This window comes from Pogona vitticeps, chromosome 5 (assembly GCF_051106095.1).
Source record: "Pogona vitticeps strain Pit_001003342236 chromosome 5, PviZW2.1, whole genome shotgun sequence".
Lineage (NCBI taxonomy): Eukaryota > Metazoa > Chordata > Lepidosauria > Squamata > Agamidae > Pogona > Pogona vitticeps.
The window spans coordinates 94,848,022-94,873,963 of NC_135787.1; the positions used below are offsets into that span (position 1 = coordinate 94,848,022).

The 25,942-nt window shown below is 41.6% G+C and overlaps 1 protein-coding gene across 6 annotated transcripts in view; it reads left to right on the forward strand.

The window, feature by feature from the left end:
* Window positions 1-25,942, forward strand: part of RGS12 (regulator of G protein signaling 12) — a 152,296-nt gene that overhangs the window by 13,802 nt on the left and 112,552 nt on the right. The gene's annotated exons all lie outside the window — the stretch shown is intronic.

The following is a 25,942-nucleotide window of genomic DNA, read 5'->3' on the forward strand; positions in this document are numbered from 1 at the left end:
TGGACAAAGCAGACAGGGTCCTTTATGGGTTTGGAGGAAAGGTGGGTGACCTCAGTGGGACCAAGGGTCTTTTGTTAACTTTAGAAACACCCCACGGGCCACACTTCTTAATTTCTGTATTTAATTTTTAAGTCTATTTTAGTTTATTAAAGTTAATACAATGATTGTATACTGTAAAGATTCCTACAGCTGGCTTTTGTTAACTGAAGAATGAGTTTAACTTAAAAAAAATTTAACCAGCGGTAGGGATAATCCATCTAAGAGTACAATCCTAACTAACCAAGATGACAGTGGGGTGGCTGACACTATCCAGCTGAAACTATGCTGAATTAAAAGCCCTCCCAGCCTAGGAATGTTGAGAATTATTTAAGATGATATGACTTTTATATATGACTCATTCTGAATTGAGAGAAATTTTGATCTGGTATAACTTGGCTCCTGCCCTTCCCCGACCCTTCCCTTTTCTGCCTCTATTATGGCACTTCTGCTGGCTAACAGCCAGCTCAGCCATTGTGCCAGCATATTTGAGATCAGCCAGCATAAGAGAGTTGTGCCAACACAAAGACAGTTGTGTTGGCACAAGAAGCTTTTGCTTATCCAGACCCTCTTCAGCTGGAATTTGCATTGCATTGCATTGCCTGATGGTAAGGAAATGATCTCAATTAAAAAAAAATCCCCTCAAAGTGATCCTCAAATCTTTTAATTGTTTCACAAAAGTCATAAGTAAAAGTAGTGAATATTGTGGTGGTGGTGGGGAGCGGAAGTGTTATAATTTGCCACTGTACTTTTTAAAAGAATTTTGTTCTCCCTTGTTATCTGTCAAAGCACCGTATCATAGCTCATGTCGCTGCTTGCTAGGTGGTATCTCCAGGCTGTGTTCATTAGCCATTCAGCAGTGAAATCCTATGCTGAAAGAGGAATTTTACACCATCTCATTTTTAATTTGGGATACATAAAGGTCCACAAATTTATTAAACAACAAAAGAACATGTAGCTTCATAAAACTGTTCAGTAGAGACCTAAAATACGACCATACAGGTTGTTAGCTGAATCCTAAACTCAATTGGGCAGTTTTGGAAAGATTTAAGAGATCTCCAGATTAAAGTAAAGCTCTGAAGCAGACTGAATAGGCATCTGACCTCACCCAAAGTTCTGTGAGCAGTGTAGATTCAGAGTATCAAAGAGGGTGTAGCATTTGGAACTTACTTGAAAAATGCCAGTGGTTGAAACCTTTTGACCTTTAACCACTGTGTATTCATAACCACAGCCATCATGTACCCCATTCTATTGCTTCTTTTATATCATTGATTCAGTTGAACAGAAATTGTGGAGAGAGGAGCCTTACATTTTTATTCATTTGTTATTACTCCATAACATATCATTTCAATTTCTGCCTAGGAATACCTTTTCGATATACACCATTCTCGTATAAATAGTTAAATACTTCACAAAGGTGGATTAGAACAGTGGTTCTGAAACTTGGGTTCCCAGATGTTTTTGGATTGCAACTCCCAGAAATCCTGGCCAGCACAGCAAGTGGTGAAGGCTTCTGGGAATTGCAGTCCAAGAATATCTGGGGACCCCAGTTTGAGAACCACTGGATTAGAGGAAGTGACTCATACCACCTCCCTACACACACAAAACCTCTTTGGAACTATCCTTCTGAAAGTATCCAGATTTCTTAGCTGGGGCTACTTTTATTTTATATGCTACATTCATAACAATTAAGAAAATATTGCCAATTCTTTTTCTGTTTTGAAAAACCAGAATTTAAATGTATGCAGTACTTCCCATTTCCCCGACATACTGTCCATGTCTATTTGTTTGAACATTGGCAGGCTTTATCTCTTCATAATGGGCTACTCTGCTTTCATGTTTCATGCAGTTCTAACAAAGAAAAAAATATTACACCTATTTATTGTTTTCCAATAGTCAGTGGGTGGCATGAGGATTTGAACTTCCAAACTGAAGTCAAATTGGACAGCTCTAAAATTGCGCAGCTGAAGCAAATCAGGCTCTGGTGAAGCTCTGCCAGAAAGATGCAACTGAATGTTATTCACAATTATCTCCAAATTTATGCAACATCAACCATGGATGCAGTCAGGTGGATTTTTGTACTGCAGTTTAGTCTGTTTGGGGGATGGGCTAATTTTGTCTTTTTTCAATTATGTGTCATCATGAACCAATCATCCCCTTATCCAACCCCCACTACACCTTTCTGGGTTCCTGTCAAGTGCTGCTCTTTTTTTGCTGCAGGTAGGATCACAACGTTTTGGTTTGGTTCCATGATGCATAATCACTGAGAATAAACCAAAGCAAACCTCTGAAGCAGCTCAAACCACCAGCATTTCTACAGCATTTTAACTAGCTGTATTTGGCATAAACTTTTATGGATAGCCAACATGAAACCTAAGCTATATTGCTAGTGTTTTAAAACACTGCAAGTTTTTAAATTTTTTTAAAAAAATATAATTTATACAAAAAAACTCTCAAACAGAAAAAGAAGAAAGCATGTAATAAACAAATAACTAAATACACAGTCTGTCCCCCACACTGGGACCATTTGGAAGTAACAACGTATGCCATTTACCCTTATGGAGCCCCATCTCCCTTCCAGAATTGTATTAACTCCTTCAATGGATGTTGCCCTTTCCCTTTTACTAACACAAAATTGATAAATTCTCCCTGTATATCTATTAATTCTTCTCTGCCTGTTACCCACTCATAACTTCTATGTTGCAGCTAAGCTTATCATTGATAGCTGTACGTATTCCAAACTTCCCTATACCAAACATGTAATTGGAAATTATAAATACTTTTTTAATTTCTCACAGTCATAGAATCAGAGAAAAGTGAAGTTAGAAGGGGCCTACAAGACATCAAGTCCAACCCCCTGTTCAGTGCAGGAATGCAATCAAAGCAGATCGGCCAGGTGATTATCTAAGATTATTTTGAATGCCTCCAGTGTTGGAGCACTCACAGCTCCCGTGGTAACTGGTTCCACTGTCGTACTGCTCTAACAGTTAGGAGGTTTTCCTGATATTCAATTGAAATCTGGCTTCCTTTAACTTGAGCCCATTGTTGGATGTTCTGCACTCTGGGATGATCTTGTCCCTCCTCTGTATGACAGCCTTTCAAATATTTGAAAAGTGCTATCATATCACCCTTTAGTCTTCTTTTCTCAAGGCTAATCTTCAATCTTTCTGCTGTTAATAAATTGGAAATGAATTCCTTATTTATTCAATTACCTTCCCCCTTTTCAGTTATTGATAAAGCATTATTTTAGGACATGCAGTGGTTTAGCTTGCTTATTTCATTTATTTCCTTAAAAACAATTGCCAATATTTCAATATATGCCCACATTCCCAACACATATGAAAATAAGTACCTACTGCAAGACTTGTTATTACTTTGTCTTGCAACATGCTTCATCCCTTTGGAATTATCTGTGGAAATAAACCAATAATTCATGACTGTAACAACAGAAATCCCTGGCAAAGATAGGCAGAACTCAGTATTCTCAGTGGCTAAATGGAAAGAGGAATTTGCTGTGGACCAAATATTGACACCACCATTAACCAGAGATGAGGACTCAAGTCGCAGGATTGACTGTCAAGTCAGACTTAAGTCGTACCAGTGGCTCAACTTTGACTTGACTTGGTGTGGGTTTTTTTCAATGACTCAGACTTGACTTGTTTGGGGGGAAGCTTGTTTTTAATAGGGACTTGGGACTTGGTACCAAAGACTCACACTTGGACCCAAAGACTTGCCAACATTCCTGCCATTAACTATAACTAAAATTAATGATTTGTCTATGTAACATCCTCCTAAATTTCTACGTGGTTTGATTTCTGCTGCAATAGCTATTATTTTTGAAGGTGTGAAAATACTTCTAAAAATGTGTTCATTCTTGGACACATTTTATGCCTTTTTTGTTGTTGTTGTTTTCTGCCCATGAGCAAGTTTGAATAATAGTGAGATAGTGTTGCTATGTTCATTAACGTGCTGTATCCATCCTTTTGTGGACATTGTTGCATCTTTTGCTGAAGAAAAAAAATCACTGAAAAAATGTGGCATTTTTATCAAAGGTGCTTTTAACTTATAGAGGTAAAAACAAAATAAAAGTAAATAAAAATAAAAGAACAAATAAAAAAGAAAAATACATAGTGGCATTTTAAAGAATGTTATATTTTTGAATGTGAGCTTTCATGGAAAAGTCCACTTCATCAGACATAAAAAGAGATGTAACTTGACAAACATTCATACATGGCATCACAATATAGATATCAAAATTCAGACGTTGTGTTTGGTTGATAAGAAAGTCAGTGGATGTTTAACATTTTGATGATAGTGTCTTTGATATGCAGATATTTCATTGAAGCTTGCTATAAAGGATGTGAGAACCTATGTCATAAAAAATGGTAGAGTAACATGAATGTTAGTTATGTCTGATGAAGTGGACTTGTCCACGAAAGCTCATATTAAAAATATAAGTTAGTCTTTAAGGTGCTACTACGTTTTTGTCTTTTTTATTTATTTTTATTTTGTTATTATTTTTTAACTTTTGTTTTTACCTATCATGCTTGCATAAGCTAACACGGCTACCTCTTCTACACCTGCTTTTAACAAAGACTTCTAACCACCATCAGCCTCTGCTAATTTGTATTATTTGCAAATTTACATTTACATTATGGTTATATTTGGGTAGAACATTAAGTCAGAGAATTGTGGGAACACTTGGTTTACCGACTATAAGAAACATAGTTTCAGCTGCCCATATGTTTCTGCGTCAACTTCAAAGTTTTAATGCTTACTTATAAGGCCCTAAACGGTTTAGGACCTCAATACTTGGCGGAACGCCTACTTCCACCAAGGTCTACCCGGATTACCCGCGCGAGTCAGGAGGTGAGGCTGAGGAGCCTGACGCTGAGTGAGGCCCGGAAGGAGAAGACACGAAACCGGGCCTTCTCGGCGGTGGCTCCTCGCCTTTGGAACAATCTCCCTCCGGGAATTCGTGCGGCCCCTACACTGGGCATCTTCAAAACCCAATTAAAAACATGGTTATTTATTCAGGCCTTCCCTCCAGCCAATTCTTGATTCTCTTCTTATTGTCCTATTTTTTAGTTTATTCTAGTTGTTTTGTATCAGCTATGTATCTGTTGTATTTTATTGTTTAATTTTATATTGGAAGCCGCCTAGAGTGGTCCATCGGTCCAGATAGGCGGGGTATAAATCAAATAAATAATAATAGTTTTAAATGTAAACTGAAGACCTGGCTCTTCAGACAGGCCTTCTGTCCTGCCACTACTTAATTTTTTCCTCTGGTTTTTGGCTTGTTTTAATCTTTTTATTCATTATTTAAATTTGATTGCCATTTTTGGACTGTAAACCACCCAGAGCAGATTCGCTACATATACTGTAAAACCATATCTAGCAATTGACCATAAAGCCATCTTGAAATGCAGAGGTTCTGAATATATGCCACAGGAGAACTCTACACCTTATGGTCATATGCCTGGTGTAAGCTGGCAGTGGAAACTGGGCCAATGTTGTGGAGCTGGATGAGCATATATATTGTAGGAAGCAAAGCACTTCACAAGACATTCCAAACCCAGACCACTTAGAGCTTTAAAGTTCAAATAATGCCTAGAAACAAACTGGTAGCCAGTTCAGCTCTTCTAAGACAGGAGAATTATGATACTTATCTCCTGATGATAATCATACTGATGTACTCTGATGCTGTTGTCAAGGTCCACCCTATAAAGAAATAATTCTGGCAATCCATTTTAGAAGTTACCGAGACATACAGTATATCATAGAAATGAGTACACCCCCTCACATTTCATGAATGTTTTAATATATCTTTTCATGTGACAACACTCAAGAAATGACACTTGGCAACTGTCACAATTCCATGAGGCCCCTGCTTGTTTCACCAAACTAAAAGCTCATGCTTCGTGTCCTGCAGCTGCCACCAGTTTATTACATCAACATTGTTTAATATTAATAATAGAGGTCCAGGCAATGTATCATTTTTAAAAGAACCAAATAGAAATTGTTTATTGTTACAGATGATGATAGTTCAAGCAATGTTGTTAACTCTGAAACAAACATCCTCCTTCATCCACTCTCAACCACCACTCTCCCGCCCAAACTCTCAAAACTCAGTCTGCCTGACTAAAACTCCCTCTCCTCCTGCTGAGTCTCTTATATCTCCTAACTCCACCCCCAGCATTCCCATTGGTCTATGCAGATATCACATTAACATTCATGACCTGGGCAGATGCCACAGCTACAATATAAAGCAGTGAGTGTGCAGCTTGTATAAAAGTGTAAATGTACTTTCCCCGCAAAATAGCGCAAGACACAGCCATTAATGTCTAAACCGCTGGCAACAAAAGTGAGTACATCCCTAAGTGACAATGTACAAATTGGGCCCAAGTAGCCATTTTCCCTCCCTGGTGTCATGAGACCCGTTAGTGTCACAAGTCTCAGGTGTGAAGGAAGAGCAGGTGTTATCGCTCTCACTCTCTCAGACTGGTCACTGGAAGTTCCACATGGCACCTCATGGTAATGAACTATCTGAGGATCTGAAAAACGAATTGTTGCTCTACATAAAGATGGCCAAGGCCAGCGGTGGTGAACCTTTTTGGGCTCGCGTGCCCAAACTGGGGGACAGAAAAAACTGGCGGTGGTGGAACCGGAAGTGGTGGCAGAAGGGGGAATTCCAGACATGGAGGTGCCTTGAGACCCCACTCCAGATCCGCCGCCAGCACCAGCTGCTCCGTATCCTGACCCACCACCTGTCCGGGCACCAGCACCGCGCTTGCAGCTGCTTGCTCAGGCTTGGCTGTGGGATGAAGGGAGAGGGAGTAGCGATCCAACAACTTATGGCTTGCGTGCCGGCAGAAAGGGCTGTGCGTGCCAGCGGTGGCACAAGTGCCATAGGTTCGCCATCACTGGCCTAGGCTATAAGAAGATTGCCAAAACCCTGAAACTGAGCTGCAGCATGATGGCCAAGAGAATACATTGGTTTGACAGGATAGGTTCCACTCAGAACAGCCTCACCATGGTTTACAAAAGTTGAGTGCCTATGCTCAATGTCATATCCAGAATTTCTCCCTCGTTGCCTTTGTGAATACACATTAATAGGTTAATCTGCGCTCGAGCAGAGCAGTCTCGGAAACTTTCACAGCTTTAAGCACTTAGTGCTGGGACCTTTCCTACACCTGGCTATATAACTCCGCCCCTGGCACCCAGTGTCTCAGTTCTTTTTTGAACCGCCGCTGTAGCAGCAGCTTCGTTCAGAACTTTGCAAGTAAAAAACAATTCCTTTCCTTTCTTTGACCTCCCCGTGTTCTTTCTTCTGTAACAGGTTGTTTCTTCTGCCTGGGGGAAGAACACTAGCCAGTGTTAGGTATTCTTTGTAAAGGCTTTACAAAGCCGGCTTTGTAGCTCTCAGGGCTTTTCTCCTAAAGAAATAAGGTTTCTTTTACCACTTAACAAGGCTACCCCCAGGCTCAAGAGCAACAGCTATCCACCTGTTTGCAATCTTCCTCTTCATGTCAAGAAAGAAGAGGACAGCATCTGAGCTAACTCTGCAAGTCTGCAGTGAGTTGGGCATCTGATGCCCTGCCCTTGGAAGAAGAAAGGGCCTCCTACAGCTCATGTCACCATCCCTGCTTGTCAGTGATTCTCCTGACTGGGGTAAAAGCCTCTTTGAGAGGTTGGCACGGAACAGCCCTCTTGCATCATGGGCTTGTTCATACAGCTCCTAATTCCGGAGAGAGCTGAGTGCCGGGGCTGAAGATGTTCTGGCAACATACGGTAGGCCCAGATCAGTTGCCGCCGTTAGTCACCCTCCTTTACCGTTAACAGATAAGGAGTTCTTTGGTCGGTGTTTTTATTTTCTGGCCCCCATGTAGCCAACTATTCCTCTTTTCTTTTGCTTTGGGGAATAGATGCATGAGTGCTGCCAGCATTGCTGCAGAGGTTGAAGGGGTGGGGTCAGCCTGTCAGTGCTCAGACCATACGCCGCACACTGCATCAAATTGGTCTACAGGGCTGTCATCCCAGAAGGGAGGCTCTTCTAAAGATGATGCACAAGAAAGCCCGCATATGGTTTGCTGCAGACAAGCAGACTAAGGATATGGATTTCTGGAACCATGTCCTGTGGTCTGGTGAGACCAAGAGCAACTTATTTGGTTCAGATGGTGTCAAGCGTGTGTGGCGGCAACCAGGTGAGGAGTACAAAGACAAGTGTGTCATGCCTACAGTCAAGCATGATGGTGGGAGTGTCATGGTCTGGGCCTGCATGAGTGCTGCTGGCACTGGGGAGCTACAGTTCATTGAGGGAACTGTGAAAACCAATGTGTGCTGTGACATACTGAAGCAGAGCATGAGACTGAAGCAGTCTTTGGAGACTGGGCCGCAGGCCAGTATTCCAGCATGTTAAGGACCCCAAACACACCTCCAAAACGCCCACTGCCTTGCTAAAGAAGCTGAGGCTGAAAGTGATGGACTGGCCAAGCATGTCTGCTAAACCCTATTGAGCATCTGTGGGGCATCCTGAAATGGAAGGTGGAGGTGCACAAGGTTTCTAACATCCACCAGCTCTGTGATGTTGTCATGGAGGAGTGGAAGAGGACTCTGGTCCTCTTCCACTCCGTGAAGCTCTGGTGAACTCTATGCCCAAGAGGGTTAAGGCAGTGTTGGAAAATAATGGTGACCACAGAAAATATGGACACTTTGTGCCCTATTTGGACATTGTCCCTTAGGGGTGTACTCACTTTTGTTGCCAGCAATTTAGACCTTAATGGCTGTGTCTTGCGTTATTTTGAGGGGACAGCACATTTACACTGTTATACGAGCTGTATACTCACTGCTTTACATTGTAGTCAAGTGTCATTTCTTCAGTGTTGTCACCTGAAAAAATATACTAAAATATTTATGAAATGGGAGGAGATGTACTCACTTCTGTGATCTAATATATGGGATAGAAAACAGTAAACTGATGTTGGAAATCAGTCTGATTTTGGAAAGATATTTCTGACCACATGAAGGGATGCAAGAGGACTGCTGGACCTAGGACTGGTGCCACACACTTCTGACTTAGTATGTAAGGGAGAGCTCACTCAACAGATAAAGCAGGGTCAAAGTCAGGTGAAATTCTCGTTCTTATCATTCTTTCACATTATGTCACAATTAAGGGTGCAAGTAAACAGCCAAATTGGATAAGGCTGGATTGAGCTAAGTAGGATTGCTTAGGATTGTATAGAGGTGTGATATGCACCATGCCTCTAAGCAACCGTATTTGGACTCAGGAAGCCACAGCACCCCCCAGGTGGCCCTGTTTTGCCCTTCTTCCCTTTAAAGGGAAAGAAACAGCAAAGTAAAACAAACAAACAAAATCCCCTCCTTGTCTCCTCTCCCTTATGGGAGGAAGCTTTCAGTTTAAAAGAATTCTAAGAGGCATGGCACATCAGCTTTGCCTTAAAGGGCTTTTTAAAAAACTTTGATTCCTCTCTCTCCCTATCCACAGAAGAGCAGGAGGAAGGTTTTAATTTCCCAGTATATTGTCAAGTGGATTAAGCTGTCTGCTTAAGCCATCCACTTTGGTTCAGTCCCATCAATCCATTTTATTTAAATAGAAGATGCATCTCTTTTTTTAGTAATATATGATGTCTGAGTTACAGATTAACTGCTGCATAATAAACTACCTATTAATAGTATAATGTTATAATGTTGCATTTTTTAACCTTTGTTTTCTTCCACATTCATTCTTCTATATTTTTCTTCTTCTGCCATACATGTTGTGTTTCCCCTAAAGTCTGTGGAGTCATCAATACCCTTCAGAGCCAAAGTACACAAGTTGCCAGTCACACTGCTATCAATTGCATAAATTCTATTGGCCAAAATCCTCTTGCTTATAGGATTGGTAAATCACACTAGGGTAGGCTCACTTGAATCATAAATTCCTCCTCCATAAATTCCATTGATTTAATGAGCCTACTCTAACTGTGACTTATTGTGCTAAAGTAAGTTACAATTAAAGAAGTCCCACTTGAATTAATAGAACTTTTGGAGAAGTTGATTCACCAAACCCCATTGATTCAGTGCATCTACTTAGTGTGATTTACTACTATAAGCAACATGATTTTGACCATTAAATAAAAAAAGCAAAAGATTAGTATACTAAGGCAGCACATATGCCTTGTATAATATTGAGCACTTTAATGATGATAACAACAACAACAATAATAACGTATAACCAGTACTCACATTGGAAGTGTTGTGTTTCAAAAGCAATTTACTGTACAACACATGTACATATACATGGAAGTGCTTAATCAGGGAAGATCTACAGGTTATGAGAAATAGGGATTGACTGGATAACTCAGTGGTTTCAGTATCTGACTGCAGAGCCAGAGGTTGAGAGTTCAGTTCCCCATTGTACCTCCTGTAATAAGAACCAGGCTGTGTAATCATGGGCAAGTTACGCAATCCCAGAACACCTCCAGGAGAAGGGAATAGTAAACCACCTCTGTGTATTATCTGCCTGGAAAACCCTGGAAAGGGTTACCATAAGTCTGAAATGACTTGAAGACACAGGCCATGCCACGGTACAGAGACGGCATTGGTCGCCCTGTATGATGATTTGTTGAGGGAGTCTGACAGCGGTAAAATATCTTTGTTGGTCCTCCTCGACATCTCAGCGGCCTTCAATACCGTCGACCACAGTATCCTCCTGGGGAGGCTCTCTGAGTTGGTTATCGGTGGCTTGGCTCTAGCCTGGCTCCGTTCCTTCTTGGAGGACCGCCCCCAGAGAGTGCAGCTTGGGGAGAGTATTTCGGCCCCATTGAGTCTCAGTTGTGGGGTTCCACAGGGGTCGATCATCTCCCCAATGTTGTTTAACATCTATATGAGGCCGCTGGGTGGGGTCATCAGGGGATGTGGAGCATCGTGCCATCAATATGCTGATGACACCCAGCTCTATATTTCCTTTTCACCAACTGCAGGTGATGCCGTCCTGTCCCTCCAGCACTGCCTGGGGGCCGTACAGCCGTGGATGCAGGAGAACGGGCTGAGGCTGAACGGAAGTTCAGGACGGAAGTTCTGAGGGTGGGTGGCCCTGTGGATGGTGGCTTGGGAAACTCCCTCATGTTTGGGGGGTGGCCCTGGCCGCGAAGAGTGGGGTCCACAGCCTGGGGGTACACCTGGACCCGATGCTCACCATGGGAACACAGGTGTAATCGGGAGCCCACACCACCTTTTTCCACCTTTGGCGGATTGCCCGGCTGCGACCTTACCTAGACACGGGGGTGCTCACTACCTTAGTACTTGCGCTCGTAATTTCTAGATTAGACTACTGTAACGTGCTCTACATGGGGTTTCCTTTGAAGCTGATGCGGAAACTTCAAGTGGTGCAGAATGCAGCGGCCAGACTCCTTACTGGAGTGAGAAAATACCAACATACCTCTCCTACTCTGGCCATGCTGCACTGGCTGCCCATCCGTTTCCGCATTGACTTCAAAGTGTTAATGCTTACATATAAAGCCCTAAACGGTTTAGGACCTCGATACTTGGCGGAACGCTTACTCCCAACTAGTTCTACCCGTGTCACCCGCGTGAGCCAGGAGGTGAGGCTGAGGAGCCTGACGCTGAGGGAGGCCCGGAAAGAAAGAACTAGAAACCGGGCTTTCTCGGCGGTGGCTCCTCGTCTCTGGAATAACCTACCTCCAGAGATTTGCGCTGCACCCTCACTGGGTACTTTTAAGAACCAACTAAAAACGTGGATATATAGGCAGGCCTTCCCTTCCAGTTAATTCCTGTCCTCTTTTTTTCTCTTCATTTGATTTATTTTTATTTTTCCCATCTTATAGAATCATTTAATTAATTAATTGTTATACATTTTTTTAGAACTTGTTATCCTTATGTTGGAAGCCGCCTAGAGTGGTCGAAATGACTAGATAGGCGGGGTATAAATACAATAAATAAATAAAATAAAATAAAAAATAAATAATACATATGTAAAAAAAAACCCCCACACAATAGAATTGTTTTGAGTTCTCCCTCTGTAATTGATGTCATAACTGTAATTGCTGTGGCCTTTATATTCATATATGAATATGAAGTCCACTGTCACAGGTGCTGTCTTGATAAACACCCACCCGAGACCTCGCCGGACCACTTGCCACACAGCATACTGCACGCATGACCACTTCATTTTCTGCACCCCAATCGCAGCAGTAGCTCAGCTGCTGCAGACCTGCCTCCCTGCTTGCCCAGCCACTTGGCAAGGAGTCGGGATGACAAGTTTCTATGCTCAGCTATACCAGTAACATACCAGAAGATTGGTGCCAGCGATGCGCACCATGCAGTAAGTGGTCCGGCGGGGTCTAGGGATGGGTGTTCGTCAAGCCAGTCATCTGTGCCAGTGAGCTTCATATTTGTAAACAAAGTCCCCATCTCTAATCATAACTGCAAAACGTACCTATAGTTTTGAGTCACTGGGTTCAATCCAGACTTAGACAAATGCAACTGGAATTGTAGAAGTAGAACTCCTTGCCCTCCTTTCTCTGCAGTCCCTTGATGGTTCTGCAAAAAAATAAAAAAATAAAAAAAAATCTCTGGATGCCCTCCTGAATGGGATATAATTTGGAACAGCAGACAAAAAGGAAAAGGATATTTGAAAATCAGGCAGGGATATTTTTTAAATTCATTTATTGGACTTCTATACCACCCATCTGGCTGCAAGGCCACTCTGGGCAGTTTACAACACATTCCTGATTCCTAACTCAGAACAGAGCACAGCTGAGGAATAAAGCTCAGGCAGACCCAGGGAGCTGGCAACCAGAACAAGTGAACAGGAGTTTCCCCGGGGAATTCAATGGGGGAGACCAAGGAGGAGGCCCCTAACAATTATTTTTGGTTCTTTCGGATATAGTTATATATTTGTAGGTACTCCCAGCTCCAGCCAAAGTAACAAAATAAAAGGGATGGGCATTCATAAACAATCAGTTGAAAGTAAAAAGCTAGCAGGGATTATGGAGGTTGGAGACAATTTACAGTTGTGTTCAAAATTATTCAGCCCCCACTGAAATTGAATGTTTTGGCCATTTTGACATTGATTTTGATCATTCAGTCATCTTGCTTGCATTTACATGAAAGAGGCACTTATAGGTCAGAGAAATATAACCTTAAGTTTATAATGAAATAACCACAAATGTCTTTTCTGTGCTCACATCATTATTAGTTTTTATTCAACCCCCAAGTGACATTCAATCTTAGTACTTAGTACAACATCCTTTTACAGTTATAACAGCTTTTAAACATGAAGCATAGCTTGACACAAGTGTCTTGCAGCAATCTACGGGTATCTTCGCCCATTCTTCATGGGCAAAAGCCTCCAGTTCAGTCAAATTCTTAGGCTTGCGCACTGCAACTGCTTTCTTTAAGTCCCACCAGAGGTTCTCAATCGGATTTAAGTCTGGTGACTGCGATGGCCACTCCAAAATGTTCCAGCCTTTCCTCTGCAACCATGCTCTAGTGGACTTGGAGGTATGCTTGGGACCATTGTCCTGTTGAAAGGTCCAATGTCTCCCAAGCCTCAGGTGTGTGACGGACTGCATCACATTTTCATCCAATATCTCCTGGTACTGAAGAGAATTCATGGTACCTTGTACACGCTGAAGCTTCCCTGTACCTGCAGAAGCAAAACAGCCCCAAAGCATTATTGACCCTCCGCCATGCTTCACAGTAGGCAAGGTGTTCTTTTCGTCATATGCCTTGTTCTTCCTCCGCCAAACATAGCGTTGATCCATGGGCCCAAACAGTTCTAATTTTGTTTCATCAGTCCACAGAACACTATCCCACAACTTTTGTGGTTTGCCCACATGACTTTTGGCATACTGCAGTCGACTCTTCTTATTCTTGGGAGACAGCAAGGGGGTGCGCCTGGGGGTTCTGGCATGGAGACCTTCATTACGCAGTGTGCGCCTTATTGTCTGAGCTGAAACTTCTATACCCACATCTGACAAATCTTTTTTCAGTTCCTCAGCAGTCACACGGGGACTTTTCACCACTCTACGCTTTAGGTAGCGCACAGCAGTCGAAGTCAGCATCTTCTTTCTTCCACGACCAGGTAGCATTTCAACAGTGCCCTTTGCCTTGAATTTGCGAATGATGCTTCCTATGGTGTCTCTTGGTATGTTTAACTTCTTTGCAATCTTCTTATAGCCATTGCCCTTCCTGTGAAGACAAATCACCTCTTCTCTTGTCTTCCTGGACCATTCTCTTGACTTCACCATGTTTGTAACCACACCAGTAAATGTCTAGAAGGAGCTGAGTATCACAGTCATTTTAAAGCTGCCTAATTGGTGCTTATTATGCTTGATTGGTGCTCGGTGACATCCACAGGTGTTTTCAATACCTGATCGAAAACACCTGAATGAACCTCTCTTCTTCAGAGTGGTAGTCTTTAAGGGGTTGAATAATTGTGGCAATGAAGAAACCACAAAAGAAACATTTACTACTGTATTACATAAACAATTGATGTTATTTTAGTTGCATTTGGTTCTTTAAAACGTCCTTGTAGGATTTCATTCTGAATACAATTCCAAATGTACACTATAGTCCCTAAACCCCTTTACAGCATTGGGGGCTGAATAATTTTGAACACAACTGTATTTGTAGTAACCTGTAAAGTTTGTGCTGTGTTTGTCTTTGTTCCTGAGTGTAACACAGCGTACACATGTAACAAATGCAGACTAGCAGCACTGTTAGAAGAAAAAGTGAGAGAACTGGAGCAGCGAGTAGCCACACTCAAGGTTATAAGGGAAGATGAAGCATACATTGACAGAACTCTTCAGCAGCAACAGTCGTCACAGGGGGCACTGGAGACGAAAGAAAAGCAAAACAAAGCAGTGGATGAGAGCGTTGAGAAGAGTACAAACACAGTGGAGGAACCACCATGGAAAAGAGTCATGGTTAGTAGAACTGCAAAACCGCATTCAGATTCCTAAAGAGGAGTCTGCTGGACAGTATGCAGAGTAGACCCCACAGGAGGACATGAGAAGGGCAAAAGCACAGCAAAATGCAGTCATTGAACCTGCACCCTACAAAAAGAAGAAGAGAAGAGTAGACTCCCTACTGCATGGAATTGAGACTGAAATATGCCAGAAGGGCGCATGGATTCATGAGATATGCTGCCTCCCTGGAGGACAGATAAGGAATGTGACGGAAGGACTGCCATCACTCATAAAACCCACAGATGCTTATCCCTTTCTTCTTGTCCACATGGGAAAAAATGACACAGCCAAGAGGAGCTTTGAAGAAATCACGTCAGACTTTGAACCTCTGGGAAGGAAACTCAAGGACTTTGGGGGCCAGTTTTTTCCTCCATCATACCAGTATTCAAAAGAGGAATAGAAAGGGAAAGGAAAATACTCCAAGTGAATGACTGGCTACAAGGGTGGTGTCAACGCGAGGGATTTGTTTTCTAGGATCATGGGCTAAACTTCATAGAAGAAGGACTGCTAGCAAGAAATGGCTTGCACCTAGCAAGGACTGGGAAGAATGTGTTTGGCCACACTTCATCATGAGGGCTTTAAACTGAATAGGAAGGGGGAAGGAGATGCAAGCACAGGGTTAAGGATAGATGAAGGCTTAATCACAATAAGAGGAACAGATCAAACTGTTCAAATGGGGATGAATGATAACATCAACATTAATACTAATATTCATAAAAATGTACAAAAACAGACAGGCCACAAATCACACAACGTCGAGTATCTGTATACGAATGCCAGGAGTATGGGAAGCAAACAAGAAGAACTGGAAATTTTACTTCAGGAAAGCAAATATGCCTTGATAGGAATAAATGAAACTTGGTGGGATGAGTGTCGTGACTGGAATACAGCAATTGAAGGCTATAAATTGTTCAAAAAGAAAAGTGAGAATAGAAATGTATATGTAAATAATAATAATAATAATAGCAATAGTAATAGTATTAATACCGTTTCCCCAAAAATAAGATCTAACCAGAAAATAAGCCCTAGCATGATTTTTCAGGATGCTCATAATATAAGCCCTACCCCCAAAATGGATTGCTGCCTTGTCGTGGCGAAGGGGCTTGAGTAACTCAGAGAAGCTATGGGCTATGCCGTGCAGGGACACCCAAGACGGACAGGACATAGTGGAGAGTTCCGACTAAACGCAATCCACCTGGAGTAGGAAATGGCAAGCCACTCCAGTATCTTTGCCAAGAACGCCCCATGATCAGAAACAAAAGGCTAAAAGATATGACGCTGGAAGATGGGCCCCTCAGGTCGGAAGGCGTCCAACATGCTACTGAGGAAGAGTGGAGGACAAGTACAAGTAGCTCCAGAGCTAATGAAGTGGTTGGGCCAAAGCCGAAAGGACGCTCAGCTGTGGACGTGCCTGGAAGTGAAAGGAAAATCCAATGCTGCAAAGAAGAATACTGCATAGGAACCTGGAATGTAAGATCTATGAACGTTGGGAAGCTGGAGGTGGTCAAACAGGAGATGGCAAGAATAAACATCGACATCCTGGGCATCAGTGAACTAAAATGGACAGGAATGGGCGAATTCAGCTCAGATGATTATCATATCTACTATTGTGGGCAAGAATCCCGTAGAAGGAATGGAGTAGCCCTCATAGTCAACAAAAGAGTGGGAAAAGCTGTAATGGGATACAATCTCAAAAATGATAGAATGATGTCAATACGAATCCAAGGCAGACCATTCAACATCACAATAATCCAAGTTTATGCACCAACCAGCATTGCTGAGGAGACTGAAATTGAACAATTCTATGAAGATTTACAACACCTTCTAGAACTGACACCAAAGAAAGATGTTCTTCTCATTCTAGGGGACTGGAATGCTAAAGTAGGGAGCCAAGAGATAAAAGGAACAACAGGAAAGTTTGGCCTTGGAGTTCAGAATGAAGCAGGACAAAGGCTAATAGAGTTTTGTCAAGAGAATAAGCTGGTCATCACAAACACTCTTTTCCAACAACACAAGAGGCGACTCTATACATGGAAATCACCAGATGGGCAATATCGAAATCAGATTGATTATATTCTCTGCAGCCAAAGATGGAGAAGCTCTATACAGTCAGCAAAAACAAGACCTGGAGCTGACTGTGGTTCTGATCATCAGCTTCTCATAGCAAAATTCAAGCTTAGACTGAAGAGATTAGGAAAAACCACTGGGCCACTCAGGTATAATCTAAACCAAATCCCTTATGAATACACAGTGGAAGTAAAGAACAGATTTAAGGAACTAGATTTGGTGGACAGAGTGCCTGAAGAACTTTGGATAGAGGCTCGTAACATTGTCCAGGAGGCAGCAACGAAAACCATCCCAAAGAAAAGGAAATGCAAGAAAGCAAAGTGGCTGTCCAACGAGGCCTTAGAAATAGCAGAGAGGAGAAGGGAAGCAAAATGCAAGGGAGATAGGGAAAGTTACAGAAACTTGAATGCAGACTTCCAAAGAATAGCAAGGAGAGACAAGAGGGCCTTCTTAAATGAACAATGCAAAGAAATAGAGGAAGATAACAGAAAAGGAAAGACCAGAGATCTGTTCAGGAAAATTGGACATATTAGAGGAACATTTTGCGCAAAGATGAACATGATAAAAGACAAAAATGGGAAGGACCTAACAGAAGCAGAAGACGTCAAGACGAGATGGCAAGAATACACAGAGGAATTATATCAGAAAGATTTGGATATCCCGGACAACCCAGACAATGTAGTTGCTGACCTTGAGCCAGACATCCTGGAGAGCGAAGTCAAGTGGGCCTTAGAAAGCCTGGCTAACAACAAGGCCAGTGGAGGTGATGGCATTCCAGTTGAACTATTTAAAATCTTGAAAGATGATGCTGTTAAGGTGCTACATTCAATATGCCAGCAAGTTTGGAAAACTCAACAGTGGCCAGAGGATTGGAAAAGATCAGTCTACATCCCAATCCCAAAGAAAGGCAGTGCCAAAGAATGCTCCAACTACCGTACAATTGCACTCATTTCGCACGCTAGCAAGGTTATGCTCAAAATCCTACAAGGTAGGCTTCAGCAGTATGTGGACCGAGAACTCCCAGAAGTACAAGCTGGATTCCGAAGAGGCAGAGGAACTCGAGACCAAATTGCTAACTTGCGCTGGATTATGGAGAAAGCCAGAGAGTTCCAGAAAAATATCTACTTCTGCTTCATTGACTATGCGAAAGCCTTTGACTGTGTGGACCACAACAAACTATGGCAAGTTCTTAAAGAAATGGGAGTGCCTGACCACTTTATCTGTCTCCTGAGAAACCTATATGTGGGACAGGAAGCAACAGTTAGAACTGGTCATGGAACAACTGAGTGGTTCAAAATTGGGAAAGGAGTACGGCAAGGCTGTATATTGTCCCCCAGCTTATTTAACTTATATGCAGAATACATCATGCGGAAGGCTGGACTGGAAGAAACCCAAGCCGGAATTAAGATTGCCGGAAGAAATATCAACAACCTCCGATATGCAGATGATACCACTCTGATGGCAGAAAGTGAGGAGGAATTAAAGAACCTTGTAATGAGAGTGAAAGAGGAGAGTGCAAAAAACGGTCTGAAACTCAACATCAAAAAAACTAAGATCATGGCCACTGGTCCCATCACCTCCTGGGAAATAGAAGGGGAAGATATGGAGGCAGTGTCAAATTTTATCTTCCTGGGCTCCATGATCACTGCAGATGGAGACAGCAGCCCTGAAATTAAAAGGCGCCTTCTTCTTGGGAGGAAAGCGATGACAAATCTTGACAGCATCTTGAAAAGCAGAGACATCACCTTGCCAACAAAAGTCCGAATAGTCAAAGCTATGGTTTTTCCTGTCGTGATGTATGGAAGTGAGAGCTGGACCATAAAGAAAGCAGACCGCCGAAGAATTGATGCCTTTGAATTGTGGTGCTGGAGGAGGCTCTTGAGAATCCCCTGGACTGCAAGGAGAACAAACCTATCAGTTCTAAAGGAAATCAACCCTGAATGCTCACTTGAAGGACAGATCCTGAAGCTGAGGCTCCAGTACTTTGGCCATCTCATGAGAAGAAAAGAGTCCTTGGAAAAAACCTTGATGTTAGGAAGGTGTGATGGCAAGAGGAGAAGGGGACGACCGAGGATGAGATGGCTGGACAGTGTCTGCGAAGCAACCAACATGAACCTGACACAACTCCGGGAGGCAGTAGAAGACAGGAGGGCCTGGCGTGCTCTGGTCCATGGGGTCACGAAGAGTCGGACACGACTAAACGACTAAACACACAACACACCCCCAAAATAAGCCCCAGTTAAGTGAAACCCTGCCCTACACCATTGTGCATCAACCAGAAGAAGATGACATGTCTCCCCCACCTTTAATAATATTGAGGTGGCGTACTTTTTGTGGCAATCCTGATGAAGCGAACAATGCAAGAGCATGCAAGTGAGGGTTTCCAAGGCACCCTGCTCACATGGACAATATCTTTCAGAATAAGGAATTCTGTTATACCTACCATACAATACAGCACCAGGCATGACATTACATTTGGGGAAAGAAAAGGCCCTGTCGTTTTGTGGGCATTTAAGGAACATGAGGGAAACAGCTAGTTGTCCCTTTTAAAGGGGGATGTGGAGAGACAACGGGAAACAAGTCTTATCAGCTGCGCTCCATAATTCCTGAAACTCAGTGTCTATAATCCATCTCTTTACTCTAGACTTAGTGAACCTAAAGAGCCAATGTCTAGGCCAGTCAGTTTCAGGTTTTCAAAAAGGACAATAGACCCAAAAGGAGGGTCGGAATCTTGCAGAAGCCGATATAATAAGCTATTTTGGTCTGAGTTATAAAACATTTTTGGCCAGAATTGAAAAGTTCTCAGCCACGCCATTGATTCCAGTTTAGATAGTCCAGTCTCAAGACAAGAGTACCGAGTAGGGAACATACCTCGGTAGGCCTAATACCTTATGTAAGAAGTGGGATTGTAGCTGTTCAATTGAGCAATCCATGGCATTTTGCCAAATTGGGATGCCATACAGAATTTATGGGGTGATTTTAGATTGAAAAACTTGTAGGGTTGCCAGGACGTATCGGTTGCCAATGCTGTAATAAAATTGAAATATGGACTGCACAGAAAGGCTGGCTGTGTTTAAGACTAATTTGCAGTGAGGAACCCCGGAATGTTTATAGTGAAAAAGAATACCTAAATATTTATACTGCTTGACCTGTTCAATGTTACTATTTATTTTCCACTGTAATTGATTCCAGGACTTAGCAAAAACTAGTATTTTAGACTTGTTGTAGTTCAGTTGCATTTTGTTTTTATACAAATACTCCACACATCTATTAATCAAACTTTCCAGAACAGGACAGGTGTGCGAGATAATAATAGCATAAAGCAGTAGCAGAACAGAATAAACCCCTAACTTGGGAGGGTGACCATCCACATTTGCTGAATAAGGAGTTAAATCATTCATAAAAAGGTTGAACAAGGAGGGAGCAAGGATGCATCCTTGCTTCACCCCCTTGTTGGTTGGAAACTGGATGGTTAATTCGCCTTTCCAAGAAGTCTAACTTGACAGGTAGTGCCAGAGTGTAAATTTTTTATGAGAGAGAGAAGTCATCTGTAAAAAATAAGCATTCCTTACAGAAATACAGGAGGAAGAGATTGCATGTCCCATTGAGAGCATCTGGATCAATCTAGTAGGGCCAAAAAACAAAAGGAACATGGCAAAATGGCAAATGCATTTCAATATAAGGAAATGTAAAGTAATGCACATTGGAGCAAAAAAAAAAAAATCAAAACTTTATTTATCAGCTAATGGGTTCTGAGCTGTCCGTGATGGATTAGGAAAGAGATCTTGGTGTGCTGGTGTACAGCTTGATGAAAGTGTCAACCCAGTGTGCAGAGGCAGTGAAGAAAGCCAATTTGATGCTAGGTACCATTAAAAGGGTGATTGAAAATAAAACAGGCAACATTATAATGCACTTGTACAAAACGCTGGTAAGGCCGCACCTGGAGTAGTGCATACAGTTGTGGTTGCCGCACCTCCAAAAAGACATTGTGGAACTGGAAAAGGTGCAGAAGAGAGTGACTGAAGTGATGACTGGGCTGGGACACCTCCCTTATAAGGAAAAGCTACAGTGTTTGGGGCTCTTTAATCTAGAGAAAAGGTGCCTGAGGGGCATGATTGAGACGTATAAAATTATGCAGTGGAGGATAAAGTAGATAGATGGAAGCTATTTTCCCTCACGCAGCACCAGAACCATGGAACATCTACTCCAATTGAGTGTTGGGAGAGTGAGAACAGACAAAAGAAAATATTTCTTTACCCAGCGTGTGGTTAGTCTGTGAAACTCCTTGCCACAGGATATGGTGATGCCATCTGGCCTAGATGCCTAAAAGGGGATTGGACATATTCCTGGAGGAAAAGTACATCGCAGGCTACAAGCCATGAGGGGGATGTATAATCTCCAGGCTTAAAAGGAAGGTACCTCAAAATGCAAAATGCAGGGGAGGGGTATCAGGAGACAGGTGTCTAGTTGTCTTGCGTGCTTCCAGAGGCATCTGGTGGGGCCACTGTGGGATACAGGAAGCGGGACTAGATGGGCCCTTGGCCTGATCCAGCAGGGCTCTTCTTATGTTATGTAGTTGGAGTCCACTACTGGTCACCCAGTCATGGAGAGGAAATGGATGACATTTTTGAAAAATACATTGCAAGCATTTCAGAGAGATACAATGTACAGTAGTAGTGATGGGAGATTTCAACTATCCTGAAATCTGTTGGGAGGCAAATTCTGCAAGGTATGGTCCTTCCAATAAATTCATGTTTGTGTGGCTGATAATTTTCTCCTACAAAAAGTGGAGAAAGAAACTAGAGGACTAGCTATCCTTGACTTGATTCTAACCAATACAGACAACTTGGTGGAGGTGGTGGCAGTAAGGGGAACTCTGGCCCTGAGTGACCATTTTCTACTAAAATTCTTTATTTCAAATGAAAACAAAGGAGTGTAATCACACACGTATGGTGGATTTTTAAATAATCCCATTTTAATAATCTCTGAAGAAGGATGAGTAAGATCCCATGGCAGGATATCCTAACAAGAAAAGGAGTCCAAGAAGGGTGGGAGTTTCTGAAAAAAGAAATTCTAAAAGCACAACTGCAAACAATTCCAACAAGAGAAAAGGTGGGAGGCAACAACAAAAAAAAGGCCAGTGTGGCTTCACAAAAAGCTCAGAGAGGACCTGAAAACAAAACAAAACAAAAAAGCATGTACAGGAAGTGGAAGAAGGCCAGGCCACCAAGGAAGAGTACAGACAAGTACCAAGGAAATGCAGGGATAGCATTAGGAGAGCAAAAGCTGAGAATGAGCTGAGATTAGCTAGAGACACTAAAAGCAATAAAAAAAAGCATTCTTCAGGTATGTGCAATGCAAAAGACAAAAGACAGTGGCACAGATAATGAATGGAAATGGAAGAATGATAACCAGTGACAAAGAAAAGGCAGAGGTGCATTAGGCTGCCTTAACAAAAGTCTAGTTTCCAAATACCATGAGGTGCTAGTTCCCTTCTATTCAGCACCGGTTAGGCCTCATCTTGAGTATTGTGTCCAGTTTTGAACACCACATTTAAAGAAGGATGATAAATTGGAACATGTTCAGAGGAGAGCAACAAGGTTGATCAGGGGCCTGGAAACCAAGCCCTATGAGGAAAGACTGAAAGAATTGGCCATGTTTAGCCTTGAGAAAAGAAGACAGAGGTGAAATGATAACACTTTTCACATACTTGAAAGACTGTCATACAGAGGAGGGGCAGGATCTGGTCTCAAACATCCCAGAGTGCAAGGCACACAACAATGGGCTCAAGTTACAGGAAGTGAAATTTTGATTGAATAGCAGGAAAAACTCCCTAAGTGTTAGAGCACTATTATTAAAGGTGGAGGAGCAATCCAATATGGACAAGGTCCGTTTTATGTTATCAGTGGAGGTGGTCGACATTGTGGAACAAGTAGCTGTTTTCTTTGAGTCAATTGTTACGAGGTGAAGCGCTGAATCTAAATAACTAGCTTGACTAGTTTAGTGATCATCCTGCTTTGGTTCATGTAAGAGACTATTTGCACGCACCAAAGGGAGCTGTTGGGTGGTGGAGCCAGAGAAACTAGAAGGGAGGGGTGAGGAGAGAAGAGGAGTTTTGTAAGTCAGTGAGTCTGTGGGAATTAGAGTGGTAGAGTGTGGAGTTAAGGGAGGCAATTAAGAGTGTGGAACTTAAGAGTAAAACAAGTTATTAAAAAACTACTGAATACTTTAAAACATTTGAAGAACCTGTTTAAGTGAACTGTATCCAATAAACCTGCTTTTGTTAAACTTTACACTTAGCCTGGACCTCAATCTTTCTAATTGAACGTTGTTCACAGAGATCAACTGGTGGTAGCGTAAAGGAGGGAATGTGTTGTGGGTCTCAGGCTATTGAAATAATCTGGGGACATGCAGGGGCATGTCACAACTACGTTTATTTTATATGTCAATGAAAATTTATTATTATTATTATTATTATTATTATTATTATTATTATTATTATTATTATTATTATTATTATTATTATTATTATTATTATTATTACCGTGTTTTCTCAAAAATAAGACAGTATCTTATATTAATTTTTGCTCCAAAAAACACAGTAGGGCTTATTTTTAGGGGATGTTTTATTTTACAGACATGTCATCTTCTTCTGGTTGCTACACAATGGTGGAGGGCAGGGTTTCACTTAACTGGGGCTTATTTTGGGGGCAGTAAGACAGTGGAACCAGTTACCTGGAGAGCTGGTGAGTGGTCCAATACTGGAGGCATTCAAGAGAAACTTGGATAACCAACTTTGATTTGTATTCCTGCATCGAGGAGGGGATTGGACTTGATGGCCTTATAGGCCCCTTCCAGTTTCACTTTTCTATTATTCTATGAAAACAATGACACATTTTTTAAAAAAAAAGTTCCATGAATGTAGCTGTTTACAGAAAGCACACCTCCTGAGTTTCCGGGAGATACACCATAATGCCCCTGTTAGTAGGGATGGGAGTACTTTAATTTAGAGGACAGTGGGAAGAATCTTCTGTTAGTTCAGTTATATGTTTCTAAATCTTGATCCAGCCTATTATGCAGTCAGTAAGGTGAAGCAAAGTTGGGAGAATGGACACCATAATTAAACAGGGCATTGGTAAATTGCACTATACATTATGAAGGAGTTGAAATGTGTGAAGATAGAGTTGCTATTTTCAGCAGTTACTATATTTTCCTTAGAACATGTAGTTTGGTCTTCAGAGATTAATTCATAGCAACCCAATATTAGAGTTATTTTAGATGCTGTTGGTTTAAAATAGAACAAAATCCTGCAATTAAAAATGTTAAATTAAATTGTATGACACAAAACAAAATTCCAGCTGCCACTCATTTTGCTTTATTAAGAGCTTTATTTTGAAAAGGTCAGTCTCTAAAGTGGAATGGAGCTTTGGAAAACTTAGGACACTATAATTTTCCAAAAGAAGAAACTGATAGAGGCTTTTGCAGCTATGTTAACGTCGCTCTTGCATCACAAGTGACTTCGGGTTATTTCAACAAACATCAGCTGTTCATGATAAAACTTAAATATATCGATGCTATGTGGTAAAATGATTATAACTAATTTCATTTTCATTTCAGCAAAACATATGCACTGCTTTTCTTTCCAGAAGGAATACCAAAGTAACTGGTGATAACGTACCAAAATAAATACACTGTCTTTAAAAAACAACAGATAAACTGTTATGGAAAGTCATCTAAAAGTAATTCAGTACTATTCAGTACAATTGCAAGTCATCACTTAAGGGGATTCACAATTGTATAATTGTCATGCAGAATTCAGAAACATCAAGTAATTTTTACAACACAAACTTTCCAATAATTAAATAATTAAAAATATGTAAACCCATTTTTATTTTTAGCAACAGGACGAAACCAGCACACTTCCCCAAATTCCTGACATCAAACCTGCCTCTCTTAATAAGTGAAAACAGAGGTTAAAGAAAGTGGATGAGGAAACAGTTTTTGTTGTTTTGGTAAATGGTGATTTCCTCTTGGAATCAACACTTTGATGATGACCTAACAGTGGCAGCCCCCTCTGGCGGCTGCAGTTTTTAGCCCAGACTGGAGCTTTTCACTGACACACTGACACAGAAACGCACTTTCTCTTCAGAGGTAAATGGAGATAGATGAAATGGGGTCCGTTGGCTTATAGACAGTGGAAGTTCATGGACTGAGCATGCCTCACCTAAACATGTCAGAGGAAACAGGCAATCTCTGCTTTCATTTTAAGCCACCTACGTGTATAAATGTGAAATAAAAATCTTTCTTATGTAACATTTCATGAAGAGAACTCAGAATAATGGTTCTTACCTGAGGTCATTTCTAATCTTGATCTCATTGTACAAACGAAGGAGAAAGGAGTACTGTATTAAGATTTGCTCCTTTCTCATCCATCATTCATAAAAGTTGCTTCAAATCTCCTGTCCTTTTTGATTTAAGTGCTGAGGAAACGGTGTATTTTAAAATGAAGTGATAGTTGCCTTGTGGAATTGTTACTCAGGATAACCTTATTTGGATAGCCCATAATGTTAGTGAAGTTATAAATCACAAGGACCAACACTGATGAGTGGACAATTACTAAAAATGTTCAATTTTATAAGAAATAGCCAAAAATATGCAATATTCAAGTTTATCCAAGAATGCCCAATACTTACAAGGGTACTTTTGTTTGTTTGTTTGTTTATAAGATTTTTTAACCACACCATTACCAATGGTCTCTGACCGGCGTACACCAATATTAAAACTTTAGAACCACATTAAATACCATTAAAATAATACCCGATATTATAATAATACCCAATATTAAA